General features: G+C 39.0%; 1 protein-coding gene across 5 annotated transcripts in view; it reads left to right on the top strand.

Annotated features, from left to right (window-relative positions):
• PAK2 (p21 (RAC1) activated kinase 2) overlaps positions 1 to 15,267 on the top strand; it is a 60,350-nt gene that overhangs the window by 6,981 nt on the left and 38,102 nt on the right. The window contains exons 1-2 of one of the 5 annotated variants that reach the window (XM_044433066.1): positions 77 to 139; positions 1,138 to 1,392. The exons of 1 other annotated variant lie outside the window; for it this stretch is intronic. The gene's annotated coding sequence lies outside the window, so the exon portion shown is untranslated. Of the gene's footprint in view, positions 1 to 20; positions 140 to 245; positions 391 to 1,137; positions 1,393 to 8,144; positions 8,234 to 15,267 lie in introns of those variants that run through there. 3 more of the 5 variants (XM_044433064.1, XM_044433068.1, XM_044433065.1) reach the window with 3 other exon arrangements.

Raw genomic sequence — 15,267 nt, 5'->3', positions numbered from 1 at the left:
GCTCCGCCTCTTCCTTTCCCGGGCTGTGGCCACGCGCGGCGGTTCCGCTTACTCCCTTGGCCGCCCGGTGGGCCCTCCCCGCCATTGTAGGAGGCCGCGCCCTGCCCTCAAGTTCCTCAAGCAGTCGGGCCGGTAGCGGGTGAGTTGGAGCTTTTCTCAGGCTCGGTACGCTGGAGAGCGAGAGGCTGGGAAGGAAGAGCGGCTGGCGCTTCCCGCTGGGGGGTGGGCGAGGAGGAGACGGAGCTACCCAGGGGTTGGGCTTGCATGGAGCCTTTCCGTGCGGTTGCTCTTGGAAGGAGCCTCCGAGGAGAGCTAACGGGGCTGCTCGAGGAGGAGGAGGAGGAGAACAGGGAAGGTCTCGCTGTTCTGAATTTGTGACTGTGCGGGCAGGTGGGTGAGAAGACTGGGGCGTGGTGGAGCTCTTTAGCTGGCGGACGAGTGCGCCTCTCTGGTCAAGGCTTGGGTAACGTCAAAAGGCACAAGCTGGTTGGGTTCGCCTTTGCCTTCTTCGGTCTCATGTTATAACGGACTCGTTGATTCTAGGTGTGCTCGATAACGGGACTCTTTTCTTTCACTCTTAACCAGCCGAATTTAAACAATAGTCTTCACGGTGTTTGATAGGTACTTTCCTTAGAGAGATTTGTGTGGGTAGGTGGTTCTTCTCAGGGCCGTCGGGGCCCCTACTGTCTGCTTCGCACAGTAACAGCAACATTTCCTCCTCCTCCCCCTCGGAGGCCAGGTGACGCAGGGCAGCTGCTGCTGCTGCTGCTGCTGCTTGCGGCGAGCGAGTGGTGGTTGCAAGGAAGCGCTGCTGCTGGCTCCCTTGGATTGCTTGCTCATTCACCTGTCTTCTGTCTGGGAGGGGAAATGATAAAGACCGGGCCTGTCAGGCAGCCCAGAGAAAGTTCACAGGTGAGTCAGTGAAACACTGATGGCAGCTATTGCCTGCTCTCCCCCACCCTCTGGAAGCACAGCAGAGAGAATTGGAGCTGCCTAGAGAGCATGTTTGAAGAATGAATATTAGTCATAAGGGGTATAATTCATTACCTGCATGGGAGGCAGTAAGCTTCTGAACACTAGTTGCTGGGTAACAAGAGCAGGAGAGTGATGTGTTCATGTTCTGTTTGTGGGTTTCAGATTGACATTTGGTTGGTCACTGTGAGAACAGAATGTCGGACTGCATTGACCTTTGGCCTGATCCAACAGAGCTGGTTCTGTCTGTTTAAGGACTGGAGAAGGCAGTGTTTGCTCCATATTTCTTTGGCTTACTTTCCTGCTTTGGACTGCACAGTGAAAGCTCAGGGCCTGAAAAATTGTCCACTGAAAGAGAGAACATTTGAGCAACTTCCTTTGCTCACTTCTCTTCCCCCCACCTCTAGACAGTGCAGGCACGTAAGTGGGCTGAGTTGCTTGTTTGTGCAAGGAGCAGCTGCTGCTTTTCTAACTAGCCTGTGCATTCTCCTTGTGTGTACAGGGTGGGGTTTGGGCAAGGGGGGGTCTAATCATTTATTTTATACCAACCAGTGAGGGGGGACAAACAAGCAGAGTTGCTTCTATATCTGGCTGCCTTGTTGGTCTCTGTATTTATTATGATGTCAAAAGAAAGATTTTATCAAGCAGGTAAAGCCTCAGAGATAGACTAGGCCAGTGAATAATGAGAAACATTACCTTCGCAGTCCTTGCTGCTATGCTGCTAGGTGACAAAAAGAGAGGGACAGTTGTTTCTTTGTTCTCTTACCCCACATGTTTGGGCATGCTAGTATGGCAGGAATGATTGAGCAAGTGATGATTGGACGAATCATCCTGGGATTAATGGTGCCAGAAGATTGGGCCCATTGAAGCTTCCTTGATATAGAAGCAACCAGTGCTCTGTGCCTTCACATCTGCTGAAGCTGTAGAAAAGATTTGGCTTGCGGGGTCAAAACTCTGCCACTGTGATACCCAATGGGAAAGCACTTGTGAGCAAGGGACAAGACGTTGTGGCTGTTTTGTAAGCAGACAGTTGCTTCTACCCACTTGCATGCTTGTATGCCTTCTGAGAGCTACCAAAGTAAGGATTAGGCTCACTGTGTCACTAGAGAAAAGTGGATGAGTGGGCAGAAGAAGCAGTATTCATTATGTTCTGTGTTTCCGGGCTCACCTCTTCCCAACATGCTACTTAGGGAGAGTGATTTTATTGATTTGCCACTTCTGCCTATTTGACTATCTTTCCTGGTGGCACAGAGGGGAGGATTTGGCTGATTGTGGAGAAAGGAGTGCCAAAGGCATGTTGCTCTACTTAAGATATGCTCACTGCTCATCTTTAGAATATTTTACATTTATTACATTATCTCTTACATTACCAGAGAGGTCTGCCTGGCGCCATTATTATAAGTATTTCAGCACCAGGTCAAGACCTTTTTATTCAATATTTTAATATGTTTTAATATTGAATTTTATTGTTATATTTTATTAATTTGCAGCCAGTATGGATGATCAATTTATTTATATTGTAAGCTGTCCAGAGACGCAAGTAATTGGATGGCATACAAATTTAATAAATAAATAAATAAAATTTACAGTAGGGTGGTTTAGCGTGCAGTCTATGGGCTGCATGCAACTGCTGAGCCCTTGTTCTGTGGCCCCTTGCCACTTTTGCTCTCATCTGCAGGAATGGGCAAGGGATTCTGGGGAGAGTTCCTTAGCTGAAGTGCACCAATTCCAACAAGGAAGGAGGGGCCAGAGAGTCACATAGGAGGGTTTCTGAGTGGGAGAAACAGAAGGAAAGGATGGGTTGCGCTTGGGCTGTGGTTGGAGGAGAAGCTGAGATTTCTGCAGAGATCACAGGCCCACAAAACATTATTTTTAATTCAACTAGTACTAAATTACCTTAAAATTAATTCCCCCTTGTTTAATGGTTAATTAAATATATTGTGTGTATTATATTAAAAATTAAAAAAGTTGTGAACATTTTAATTGACAATATGAAAATATAATTCATTGTTTGACCCCTGGGTTCCATGTCAAAGTCCTAATGTGATCCTTAAGGTACACGAAATTGGACCACCCTGATCTACAGAGTCTTTCAGTGGAGACTGGGAGAGTCACATCTTCCTCCTATTTTCAGATGATCAAACTGGGAATATATTGTTCAGTTCTTGAGAATCTTATGGTGTTTGTACTGGGGTAGGGTGGAACTTTTTTTTAGCTCCCCATCCTTCTGTCCCTGCCTTTCCAGTTTACTGACTGCAGGTCAGGATGTTGCAGCAATCTCTGAGGAGTAGATAGCTCTATGCTTATTTCCAGGAAGGGGCAAGCATTTACATTGACAGTTGCATACTGATACAACAGATTCCACTCTTCTTCATGCATTTAATAACAGAGTTTTAATTGAACAGCCATTAAATGTAGGATATATGTTTAACCTTACTGGTGTAGGGACAGTTCTTTTACAAAGTGAAAATGTATTTTCAGTTGTATACTATATTTATTTTACTTCACAATATCTCAGGGTGGTAATACAATATATAAATGAATGAATAAATAAGATAGAGCAAAGTTTAAATTTAAAAACAAAATATAGAATGGAACCCCCTTCTATATAGCATGCTTTCTTGAGACATAATTATTGAACATACTGACTGTCTTTTGGTAGACCAGGGATACTGAATTTTGCATTATTTGAATTTTGACTTGTAAAGTATTTTTTCATATTGTGTTTGTGTAAGACTGTAGGAAAAAAAGGTGGGTTCAGAAGAGCTGGTTGTAGTTGAAAAATAGAGTATATTCTATCAATGGTATATTCTGACATATTTTGTGGGCTATAGTCCACTTCTTCAGATGCATGGAGGGTTACAATATATAGTACAGATAGGAAAGGGATATATAAATTTGTACTTCTCTATAATACTCTGTTCATCTGATGAAGTGGATAATAGTTTCTGAAAATTTATGCCAGAATAAAAATGCTGGTCTTTAAGGTGCCACAAGACTCTTTGTTTTTACTGCAGTGTCTACTTCTCTGGAAGTTGAACATAAATGTATTTTCTTGATCTTTTCTTTCAAGGCATGTAGTATACCTGTAAAACCTTCCAATACCTTAATATAGGATATAAATGAATATTTTTTAACATTTTAAATTTTCCATGATAATGCTTCTAGTACTTATGCAAGTTGTCTTTATTCAATGTTATCTTAGTTTGTTTTATCATTAAGCTTTGAGGATAAGAAAAAATTGTTTGACTATAGAATCAAAAAGGGAAATCTAGCAGTAGGCCCTGAAATGTGGCAATGTTATTTTGAAATTCAAGCTGTGAGAACTTAGAATGTATTTTATAGCCATTTCCAAACAGTGCGTATAACTCTACACTGTACTTGTGGGGAAATCTGGAAAGCTTGAAGAAAGACTTTGGCAGTTGTATTTGTGGGTTTGGTGAAAATTAATACCTACATCACATGAAACAGGATCAGGTGTGCAAGTGTAAGAAAGAAAATATTACATTCTACATTGCATTCAGACTCATTTCTGTTCTCAAGTGGTTGTAGAGGTGTAAAATCACAGCTCTTGCATTATTTTTATGTGTAGCCAGAGGGACAAGAAATTAGTTCATCAGAGAGTAAATCAGCCACAAACAACTATCTCAGTAAGTTTAATTTTCAGTAGAATGCAAATATACCTTGAACATCTGAGCTTACATGAATATATTATTTGATTATGAATGCTTTATGGATTTTATTCTGGAATCTCTACTGTTTATTTAAAGGTATTTAAAAATAATTTTGGCATCACAGTTGTCGGCTTCCTAAATGCCTGGTTGAACAGGAGCCTGAATGTTTTCAAATGTGGTAGTAAATATTACTACATTTACTACAAGAGATCTTAGTTCATGTGATAGGCAGAAAGATGTATGGCAGTGGTTTTCAACTTCTTTTCACTGAGAGAACCATTTCTGTGTCATATTTTTTGTTGAAGAACTCTCTGGAGCTCTTGGGCGTTTACTTATTTTTATGCATGATAATATATTGGTAAGCTCAAAATAGTTTGCATTAGGTTGAAGTCATATCTAAAATATAATTTTACCAGTCATTAATACAAATTCAGATTTCAACAGTTTTAAAAATGCATACCCTACCATTACTAATCATATTCTTTGGGTGTCATATTCACCTTAAGGGTTACCCTGGCTTTGAACAGCTGAGTATTGCAATCCTTGTAGCAGGCCTACAATCCTTGTAGCAGGCATCTCAGTCCTTGAGATGCACTGTTTTTGACCTCACTTAGAAGGTTGTTGAGAGGGTTTGAATAACTGCAGTGAAAACTTTGCTCCTAGCTGCTGATGATCTCACTTCCTGTAATAGAATACAGAGCAGGGTTTTAATCTGATTATTGCAGCTGGTGTTGGGATCCATACAGGGATAGGGAGTTGTTAAAGTGCTTTGGATCCAGATTTTGATGGGCTTCAGAGATAGCCACCAATATATTGGGCTGAAGTAGGAGTTTTCAGGCTGCTGCCAAAAAATGTTTGTTTATGGTAGCACCTCTCTATTATAAAAAGGTGTGTTGTGGCAATCTGAACCAGCTGTATCTTCTGAGTTATCTAAAAGGGTAGCTCCATGCCAAACATACACTATTGCAGTCAGACCTCATTGTTCTGAAAGCACGGAGCAATATAAAGGTATTTCCCTACTTTAAATGGATGGATCCTACACAACAAATGTACCTAATGAAAAGTTTTGGCCATTGCTTTTAAAAGTTTATCTGGAAAGAAAGCAAGATGCAAGACTGGTCCCAGTCTCTGAATATGGTTGATGGGGTGAGTACCAATACCTCCTAATGGCTTCATATAGATGTAAACAACTGTTATTCAACAATTTTACCCAGTGCCTCATAGGAAGAACAACATGACAAGGGAGACCATCTCAACTCCATTCATTAGTCAGGGGGGAATAAAAGCTACTGGGTTGTGTGTGGATTTGAAGTTTGTTTATGTTGATTTTTTTGTAAGTTGTGTGGAGTGCTATTCAACCTGAATGTGGTGTATACATCTTCTAAATAAGTTGAGGCATGAGGAACATGGAAGGTTGGTTACTGTGGTACTGAGTTAACTACTTCATGAATGCAGCCAGGTTGGAGTAGATTAGGTATTCTGCCTAGATGTCCAAGCCAACCTAAAAAAAATGGCATGGTTTCTAATGCCAAGAGCTGCTGAGATCTAACAGGATAAGGAGGTTGATAGTCCCTTGATAGCTGTAAGGACTCTGAATAATTGTGAGTCTTCTGTGAAGATTTTGGTTAAGTGCATTGTTGAGCAAGACATCAGCATCAAATTGCCTTCAGTTTTGCCTAGTGAAGTACGAATGGTTGTAATCTGTGAGGGTTTATGATGTTTAACTGCATGCTGTAGTGGGTGACATGATGAAGTAAGGGTGCGATTTTATGCATGATTGATTGGAGGAATGTTGGGAGTAGTACTCATTTTAATGTCTAAACATGCACCCTAAGTTGCAAAGATAATTAAGGATAGATCAAATTGACCTCATCCAGAATAGATTGATTTAAATCAATAAGAAAAAAGGTCAAGTGATATCATAGATTTTAATCAAGTTCTCCTTTGAATCTTTATCATAGATTTCTTTTGTGTATAAGTTTAACCTCAAAGACATGTGCCATTTCTTTCAAATAGAAGTATTACTCTTGCTTCATTCTGTTTCATTCTTATGGGCAGGCTTTGTCTCACTGTGTATACCTTTAGTGGAAAAGGTTTAAAATTCTCCCATATAGGGCTATCTTAAAACTAGCACCCATGATAATTTGAGGTTATAGCACAATCCTATAAATGTTTCCTCAGAAATATATTTCATTTGAATTCAATTGGATTTACTCCCAGTTAATTGTGTATATGATTTTAGCCTTATTATGGGAGTAGATGAGAGTAGACAATGGACAACTTTGGGGTTTTTTTCTTCCTCCAGTGTTGTTCCTTTCAGTTTTGCTTTGGCTCATCACTACCCTCAGAATAAGCAAAGCAACAAATTTTTAAAATGTCCACGTTTAGTAAGTAAATGGAAGGTTAGCAGAAAACATCCACTTAAAATGATTAACAATCCAATTGTTTGGATTTCTTTTAAGAATGTATTTTATTCTAGCAGCCACCCTGTTATATTGCCTTGCTGTCTTAACTAACTCCTTTGCCTTGTTTATCCCAACTTCTTCAGTATATAAGCACAACAATTCTATCTAGCCTGTGTCCTTGCACATGTGATTTTAGTCAAAGAAACTAAACATTTAGAACTTGGAGGAAGAGCTGTTAATTAGCCTGGATAAAGCCATTTTCATAAGATGAAACAGTGAAATTGATGGTGGGTAACATCACTTTTATGAAACTGTAGGTTTGCTATGTTTATGATATTTAATTTTAACTTTTTCCAGTTAGGGAGAAATGTAGTTTTTTTAAATTCAGGATGGTCTTTAAAACCCCTAATTTAAGACAATATGATTCTATTTTGTTTTTTCAAGTAATTGGTTTTTTTTAATTCACCCTGGCTTATTCTACATCTCAGTAAGATTAGGTGAGGTGTTTGCCATGTAAGAAGTTCTATATTTTAAGTGATTGCTTCCTTGGGGCTGAAGAGATGGCATATCAAAAGACATTTGGTAAATTAACTGGTTCAACAAGTATTTTTGTTAGTATTAATGTTAGGAAAACAACAAGGAAAGTGATCATCATTGGGCTGAATACTTAACCTAAGTTAAGGTGTTATAAAATTGTGACAAATATATTTTATTATATATTTATTCTGCCCTTTCTCTCATAATGCCCAGTGTAGTGTACATTTCTCTCCTGTCTCCTATTTTACCCCTGCAACTGCTTTAGGAGATAGGTTCAGCTGAGTGGTATGTGGCTGGCCCTGTATTGCAAAAAATCTTCATGGCCAAGTAAGAATTTCAAGCTGGATCTCTTTGGTTCTGTTCCAGCGATCCAACAACTTGGCCCACCTTTCTGAACTTGATGCTCTTCACATGTTTTTAAGCTCTCATGAGCTTCAGCCAGCATGGCTAACATTCAAAGATACTGGGAGCTGTATCTGAAAATATCTGGAGGACACCAGGTTGGGGAAGGCTGGCTTAGATATTGGTTTGTGCAACTAATAATTGTTTGTATTCTCTTTTTGGAGGTGTCTGTAGTTGCAGTAGGTAGCCAGAAGAAGACACTTTCCTGTCCTGTCAATTTGCCTGAACTGTTTCGGGGACAAGGTACCCTCATATCTGTACTCAGTAACCAATTAGTCCAATGATTAAATCAATCAAATTCAGTTTGACTTACTAATTAATTACTAGTAGAGTTCGAAAATAGTATTGGATTAAGAAGCTGATGGTCAGGTTACAGCTGAGAGCAGAAATCTGACTGTTAAAAATGTGAAACAAATGGAAAATCCCAGGTTTTTGTTAATTGCAAGAAAACAGAAAAGCATGAGATTGGGAATGAGTAGCGTGTAGTGTTACATAGTTGTATTTTGGAAGTCTGTTCTAAATTGGGCCTATGCAGGTAGCCTTATTCACTAGAGGCTATTACCTATTACATGAAATTAAAGTGTTCAAGTACTTCAAAAATGTCTACGAGTGTCTACTTCAGAGGAAGTCACGATGATGAAAAGAAACCTGAAACCAGGAAAATTATTTCACAACTATCTCTACAAGGACTTCCTCCTGAAATAGCTTCTTTTAAGCACTATGCATAAATAAGTTATTTCCCTACAGCAGGAGTGGGCATATTTTCAGCTTATGGTATTTAATTACAAGAGAGGAGCCATGTTAGTCTAACAAGACTCTAACAAATTTACTCTGGCATAAGCTTTTTCTGGAGTACAATCTGCTTCATCAGATGAACAGAGCGTTGTGGAGAATTTCAGGCTGAATCCCAAGGTTCACTAGCCAGAACTTGATATAAAATAGCTGAAAAAGACAGACATAGGAATTTCTTTCAATATCAGAACTAGGCCTTTACATAGATCTGCTGTTTTTCTTCATGCTGTCATTATTTCAGCAGGCTGTTTTAGGAGTGTTCATGGGGGTGGGCTTTTTGTTGTCATTTTGTTAAACAATTGGGTGTCAGAATCCTTGTTGATCCACTGGAACTCATATAGATCTCCTAGTATATCCTTAGCTACCTTCTTTTGCTAACACTCATGTACATTGACTGTCTTTTCACAGCACAATAAGCCATGATGGGGATACAACTGGAGAGAGGCACTGCAAGTCAGCATGCCTCCCCTAACCAGCACTGGCTGGAATACCTGGCACATCTTTGCTTCTTGCTACCTCTGAGCTTAAGGGGGACTGCAGATATGTTTTTATTTGTCACTGACCTTGTTCCACTTTTCAAAGATGCGGCATGAGATCACAGACAAGACCCCACTTCTTAGGGCAAGGGCATTTCCTGGCAACCACAAAATTATGGTTGCTCATAAAGGCCACAAAAATTTTGTTGGCCTCTGGCTGTTATCTTTTTACCTCAATTTTCAGACTTGTTCATGAATCTAAAAGTACTTGAAATTATAAGCCAAAGGGGGTAAGAAAAGCTTAAAGACTTGTAAGGGAAATTCCAGTTCCTCCTAGCACTGAATTTTAGTTATTTCATCTATTAGTTACATGAGAATTTGCTTTTCAGTTTGGGTTTTTGTAATTGAAGTTTATTTTCAAGCATAAGTTTATGAAAACATAGGAGAATTACAAGAAGATAGCTCTTATGGAGATTGTTATTCTTCAAGGAACAGCTTAGCAGGAACACTTTGATAACTTAGCCTTGTATCTAATTTTGCTTTAGATATTACATGCCATATAAGACATATCTTTCAGAAGAGTCTACAGTCATCTTGAGGGAAATAAGTCTGAAATAAGTAGCTGTTCCCTAGACCCTAATGGAAAAGAGAATTCTTGTCAGTAACTTCCAAGGGTATACTTCTAAAGAAACAGCAGGTCCTCTTGAGTAGGGAGGATAAAAACTGATGAAATTCACCTTTGTGTGTCTGATGTTGTGATATAACTAGTTTTTGCCTTTCTGCTAATATTTGGGAGGCTTTGTTCTGTACTCTTTCTAGAGAATGATCTGGCTTTCTGGCACCTGTAAAGCCAGGGAGGTTATCTCCCTTTTCCATTGCTCTCTTGGTTTGTTTTTTGACATGTAGATGTAATGTTTCTGTTTGTTGGAGGCAGTAGTAAAACAAAACATCAGTGTTACTGAATTTAGGTTAAGAGTACTAATTATCTAGTGTCTGGAGCCATTGTAAGTAGCTCATATTTATCTTTACTGGTCTAAATATAGAGACTTTACAAACATGAGCAAGCAAATCTGGAGTTTAATTCTAGGGCTGGAGGAATTTTATAAAGATGAAAGATCCATCATGCAGTGAAGACAGTCTTTCATAGAAAGATCATCAGTTAATTCAATGGTCATTAGATTATACACTTACTAGGAAACACTGGTTTAGAATTATGTTAAAACATATGATTATGAAGGAGTTCTTCCTGTATGTAAATGTTACAAAAAAGGTGAATAGGTTTTTGAGTTATTAGTGCTTCAATAATAGTGGATTGTGTATTCTGAAAGAAAATAAGTTTACTTGGCTCTTTGTAGTTGGTAATGTGCACAATTAAACTTGATGTAAAAATCATCTCCTGGAAAATGCTAACTATAATGTAGACTAGAAGCAGCCCCCTTTCTTGCAGACGCACAAGTTGGAAACATTTTGTAATATGGAAGTGTGGGTAATCTAATAGCTACTGTTATGGGTTCAGTCTTTGTTAAGCAACATTTTCCCAGTGATAGCTCATAGTGAATACATTAAGATTTAGGAGATTTGGACTTCATTCATGTTCCTGTCATTCCTTTCCTGTGTGATTGTTGGGCAGGCTCCCATACGTATCTCTGTACATGTTCCCACATTGTATAGGAGACAGATCACGATTCACTTTGGTCCAAAGACTGCTCATGCTTGAGACCTACGTTATAAGATGTCTTCAAGAGAATATTTCTGCTTCATTTTAGGCTTGCCTTATGTAACAGAACACATCCTATTTTTTATAGGATGTTATTTTATTTGGCTTATGTAGCATGAGACACCACTGCATAATTCACATCATTCACTTTTGGTGTTTCTAAAGCTAGTAGTCACTCAATTGAGATCTAGATACATACTAAAATTTTCTTACACCAGTACTGGTTTGGACCTTGGTGTGTGGGGTATGGTGGGGCTTTTATCTGGATCAGGACCTATGCATTCACTGTAAATTAAAAAAAAATAGCAGGTACTAGATAAAGATTTAAAGTCTTGTCTGGTTCAATCCTAAGAAGGATGACTTTTTCAATAATTGTACTTCTGCTTCTTTCAAAGATCCATAAGCCACCCCTTCGCATAGTGAGACACTTACCACACCAACCACCCATGTAGGCATTCCACCTCTGATTAACCGAGTTGGGCAAGGATTAGTACACATGTGGTTGGTTTCGGCTCTTCCGAAGTTCTGTCCACATCCTCAGGTTGTGGAAACAAACTAGGAGCAATATATTTCAGCCAAAATCTTTTTGCCTGTTTATGAGGGATGAATACTGAAAGGAAATTGCACTGAAGGGCAGGAGAATATGTTGAGAAATGTTTGCGTGGTGTGGTGGTGGTTTTACAGGTTATCTTTATTCCTTTTATTAGGATGAGGTTGCTGCAGGTTTTAATGTTTCTCGTTTAACATTTTAAACAAGCTCCTCAGAGCAGGGTAGATATGCACTGGTGCTTCCTGAATTCCTGTACTGGGTCAGAAAGAAGCAGTAGCAAATCCTCTACTGTGTCTTTAAAAACAAAACCTCTAAACTAAAGAGCTCCAATTAGGATCAGAATAACAGTACGCTGGAAGAAGCATTAACCTCTCACTTCCCGTGCACTGCAGTCTCAGGCCCAGTTGGATCCCATAAGTATAGTATCTCTATTTAGAAATAACTATTACATTCTTGCTTGTGAAATACCCTTAGATCAGGAATTCAGTGAACAAGCAGAGGAGAATTAACCTTTACCTCCCCAGCCACAATCATTATACAAAATAGCTATTACACAAGGCTCTTGTAGTTGAATAAGACCATCTTAACTTGTGCAGCTTCTTTTAGACCATCCTTGGACAGACCATAATTTTATGCCTCTTGCCAACATCTTTGGTTTTGCTTGAAGGTAAGTCTGATCAGGTAGTGATCTGTCTGTAATAATAGAAGTATATTAAAAGTTTCTCCACCCCTAGATCACTCTTTCATTTAGCAGAAAAAAACAGAACCAGAATATATCCTGTTGAATGACTAGGGCTTGGAATTAGCTATGCTGCTCCTACAGAGAGGCTTCAGTATGAATGAAAAAGTATCCCAAGTTGATTGTTAGTAGGCCCCTGTAGGGGACTCATATCATTCCCTAAGACCTTCTTAGTCTGCCTAGGCAGGGAGACTTACTGGAAGGTAGATGGTACAGCAACAGAATCTCTATTTTGTCCCAAACAAATATCTTAAGGACATGTATTAAATACTTGCATTCCTAGTCAAGGAATCCAGATAGGCCATCCTATCCCACTTCCTCTCCCCACTCCAAGTAAAGGCAACTTCTCAGATAAATTTGTATATATGAATTTTGGATGTTTTTGCATGTAACCATGAATAGTTAATCATGGCCATGCAAAACCAAGTAAGTGCATCTACTTGAAGTATGTATGTTGTTTCATTCTTACATCCAGTTTTATCAACAACATAGAAACTTGTTCATCAGCAATCTAGGAAAGTTCCATTCAGGGGTTGCTTGTTTTGTCCCTTGACAAATCACAGTTCCAGGTTTGGGCATCACATCAAACAGCCCATGAATGGAGTATTCCTGGGTTGTTGATGAAAGCAAAGGCGAAGCAAAAATGGTTAATGCTGAGCACATTCTTGTTCCTGACTTAGCTTGAATAACTCATGAATTAAACATCCACAATTTGCCATTATGGCAAATTAACTTAGTCTCTAACAATAGGTTTGATTTGTATTTCTTGGAAAGTGTTCCCTAAAATAATGATTCATAACTGATTGAATGAAGTTCTATTGCCGTATTGCTTTCTGCTAGGTTTGATCTCTCTATAATCCCCTATTCCATATTGCTGTTAACATCATAATAATAATAATAATAATTATTATTATAACATTTCTATGCCGCCCCTTGCCGAAACCTCGGGGCGGCTTACAACATGATAAAATACATTGAAATACAATAGTACATAATAAATTACCATTAAATACAAAAATACATTGATTTACAAATATAAAATTAAAATTATCAGTATAAAATAAAAATATAGGAGGAGAAAGAGAAGGAAGAAGAAGTTGCCCTGGCCAGATCATATGTTTTAACAATTGAAATGATGTTTAAATAAAAAGGTCTTTACCTGGCGCTGAAAAACCAGTAACAACGGTGCCAGGCGGACCTCTTTGGGGAGTGAATTCCATAGGTTGGGCGCCACCGCAGAGAAAGCCCTCCTCCGGGTACTTACTCTCCTAATTTCTTTCATGGAGGGTTCCCGGAGAAGGGACTCTCCCGCAGATCTCAAAGGGCGGTCGGGCATATACGGACGTAAGCGCTCGTTCATGTAGCCAGGACCCAAGCCGTTTAGGGCTTTATAGGTCATAACACCTTGAATTGGGCCCGGGCTTCAATGGGAAGCCAGTGAAGCTGACGGAGGACTGGAGTCATGTGAGCATAACGCCCCGTCCCTGTCAGCAACCTGGCAGCTCTATTTTGTACCAATTGAAGTGTTCGGACTGTCTTCAGGGGAAGCCCCACGTAAAGCGCGTTACAGAAGTCTAGGCGGGAAGTCACCAGCGCGTGTGTCACCGTTAACATAATTTAAGTATGTGTCTTCTCAGTCTACTACAAGAAGGGGTTTTATTTTAAATCTACCAAACCATCTTGAATATAACATCTAGTAATTTTAGGTGCTTCACAAAATATGAAGATAATATAGATTTTCAAGTTTGTGGCAGAGCATCTTCATTCCATATAGGAATAACTGTTTGAGTTTCAGCTGCATTTGCAAGTAGATTGCTTATAAACAGATAAGGAATTGTTCAACATTGCTACTTCTAAGTTTGTGCAGTGGTGTGTTGGGGATCCTCCTCTTATCTCTACTAAGAAGTGATAGCCAGAGTAGTAACCCACTTTCCATATAGCAGCTCTCTGTGTTTTAGTCTTTGGAGATAACAACTGGTCCCCACCCCCTCTCCTGCAAAAAAAAGGATGTGGTGTAAGGAAATGAAATTGCACAACAGTAATCAGTGTGGCTAATCAAGAAATTGTGTTCTATTTTGAACAAAAATGGATTAATTCAGGAAAATAATTCTAAAGATCTTGTCCATATGACCTAATATGGGTAGAAAATATGTTGTGTTCAGGATTGATTCAGTGCTAACAGCATGTTGTTGGTGCACAAAATCATGTGGATGGCCGTGTACTTTGATAGTCCCCACTTTGAAATGGCTCAGCAGTCTAGCGTTTTGACCTATAGCTATTTTTGATTGAATCATGGTAATAATGCTTAGTTAATCTTGTAACAGGATTTATACATATCTGGGGTTAAAATTCTCGTGCAGATTAGTATTTGTCCCTCTAATCAGTTGTGACCAATCTCATTAATTAAATCATTTGGAATTCAGGATTTATACAGGTTTCTTACTCTTGGGCAGACCTTAAACTCTATCTAGTTCCTCCTCTTATTCTAAATTTGGTAAGCAGATAGTTTGGCGGTCAGGTTGAATCTACTTGGCATTTCATCTGACAGTAAGACTACAGACAATTGAATCTGCCTATGCTCTGAGATAAGTATATATTTTTAAGAGAAATGTGTCATGGTACTGGTGGGCCCTGAATTGAATTTTTAAAAGCTGTTTTGGCTTTGTGTTACTGGAATGGAGAAGTTTTAATTTAAGACAAGTGATATTGTATATCATGCTACAAGTTGCTTTATGCTTAAAATGTGGCATTTTGTATCACCAGAAGGGCATCTTCATATACTCCTATTGAGAAAACCTTAGATGGTACACTAGACCAGCTTTTAACTTTCTTAGAAGTGTCTCTTTTTCTCAGTAATCCAGTGGAATCTGAAGGATGATACGTCTGTATTCAAGCATTATGTATTCCAGTATTAGTTATTCTTCTCTCATTGACTTTTTGATTTTCTATAATTAAAATCTTAAGTTTCTGGATCAATTCACATGACATGGCAATCCAGTCTGC

The sequence above is a fragment of the Varanus komodoensis genome, unplaced genomic scaffold (assembly GCF_004798865.1).
Source record: "Varanus komodoensis strain SLA01 unplaced genomic scaffold, ASM479886v1 scaffold25, whole genome shotgun sequence".
NCBI classification, from domain to species: Eukaryota; Metazoa; Chordata; class Lepidosauria; order Squamata; family Varanidae; genus Varanus; species Varanus komodoensis.
This window is presented reverse-complemented; position numbering and strand designations above follow the sequence as displayed.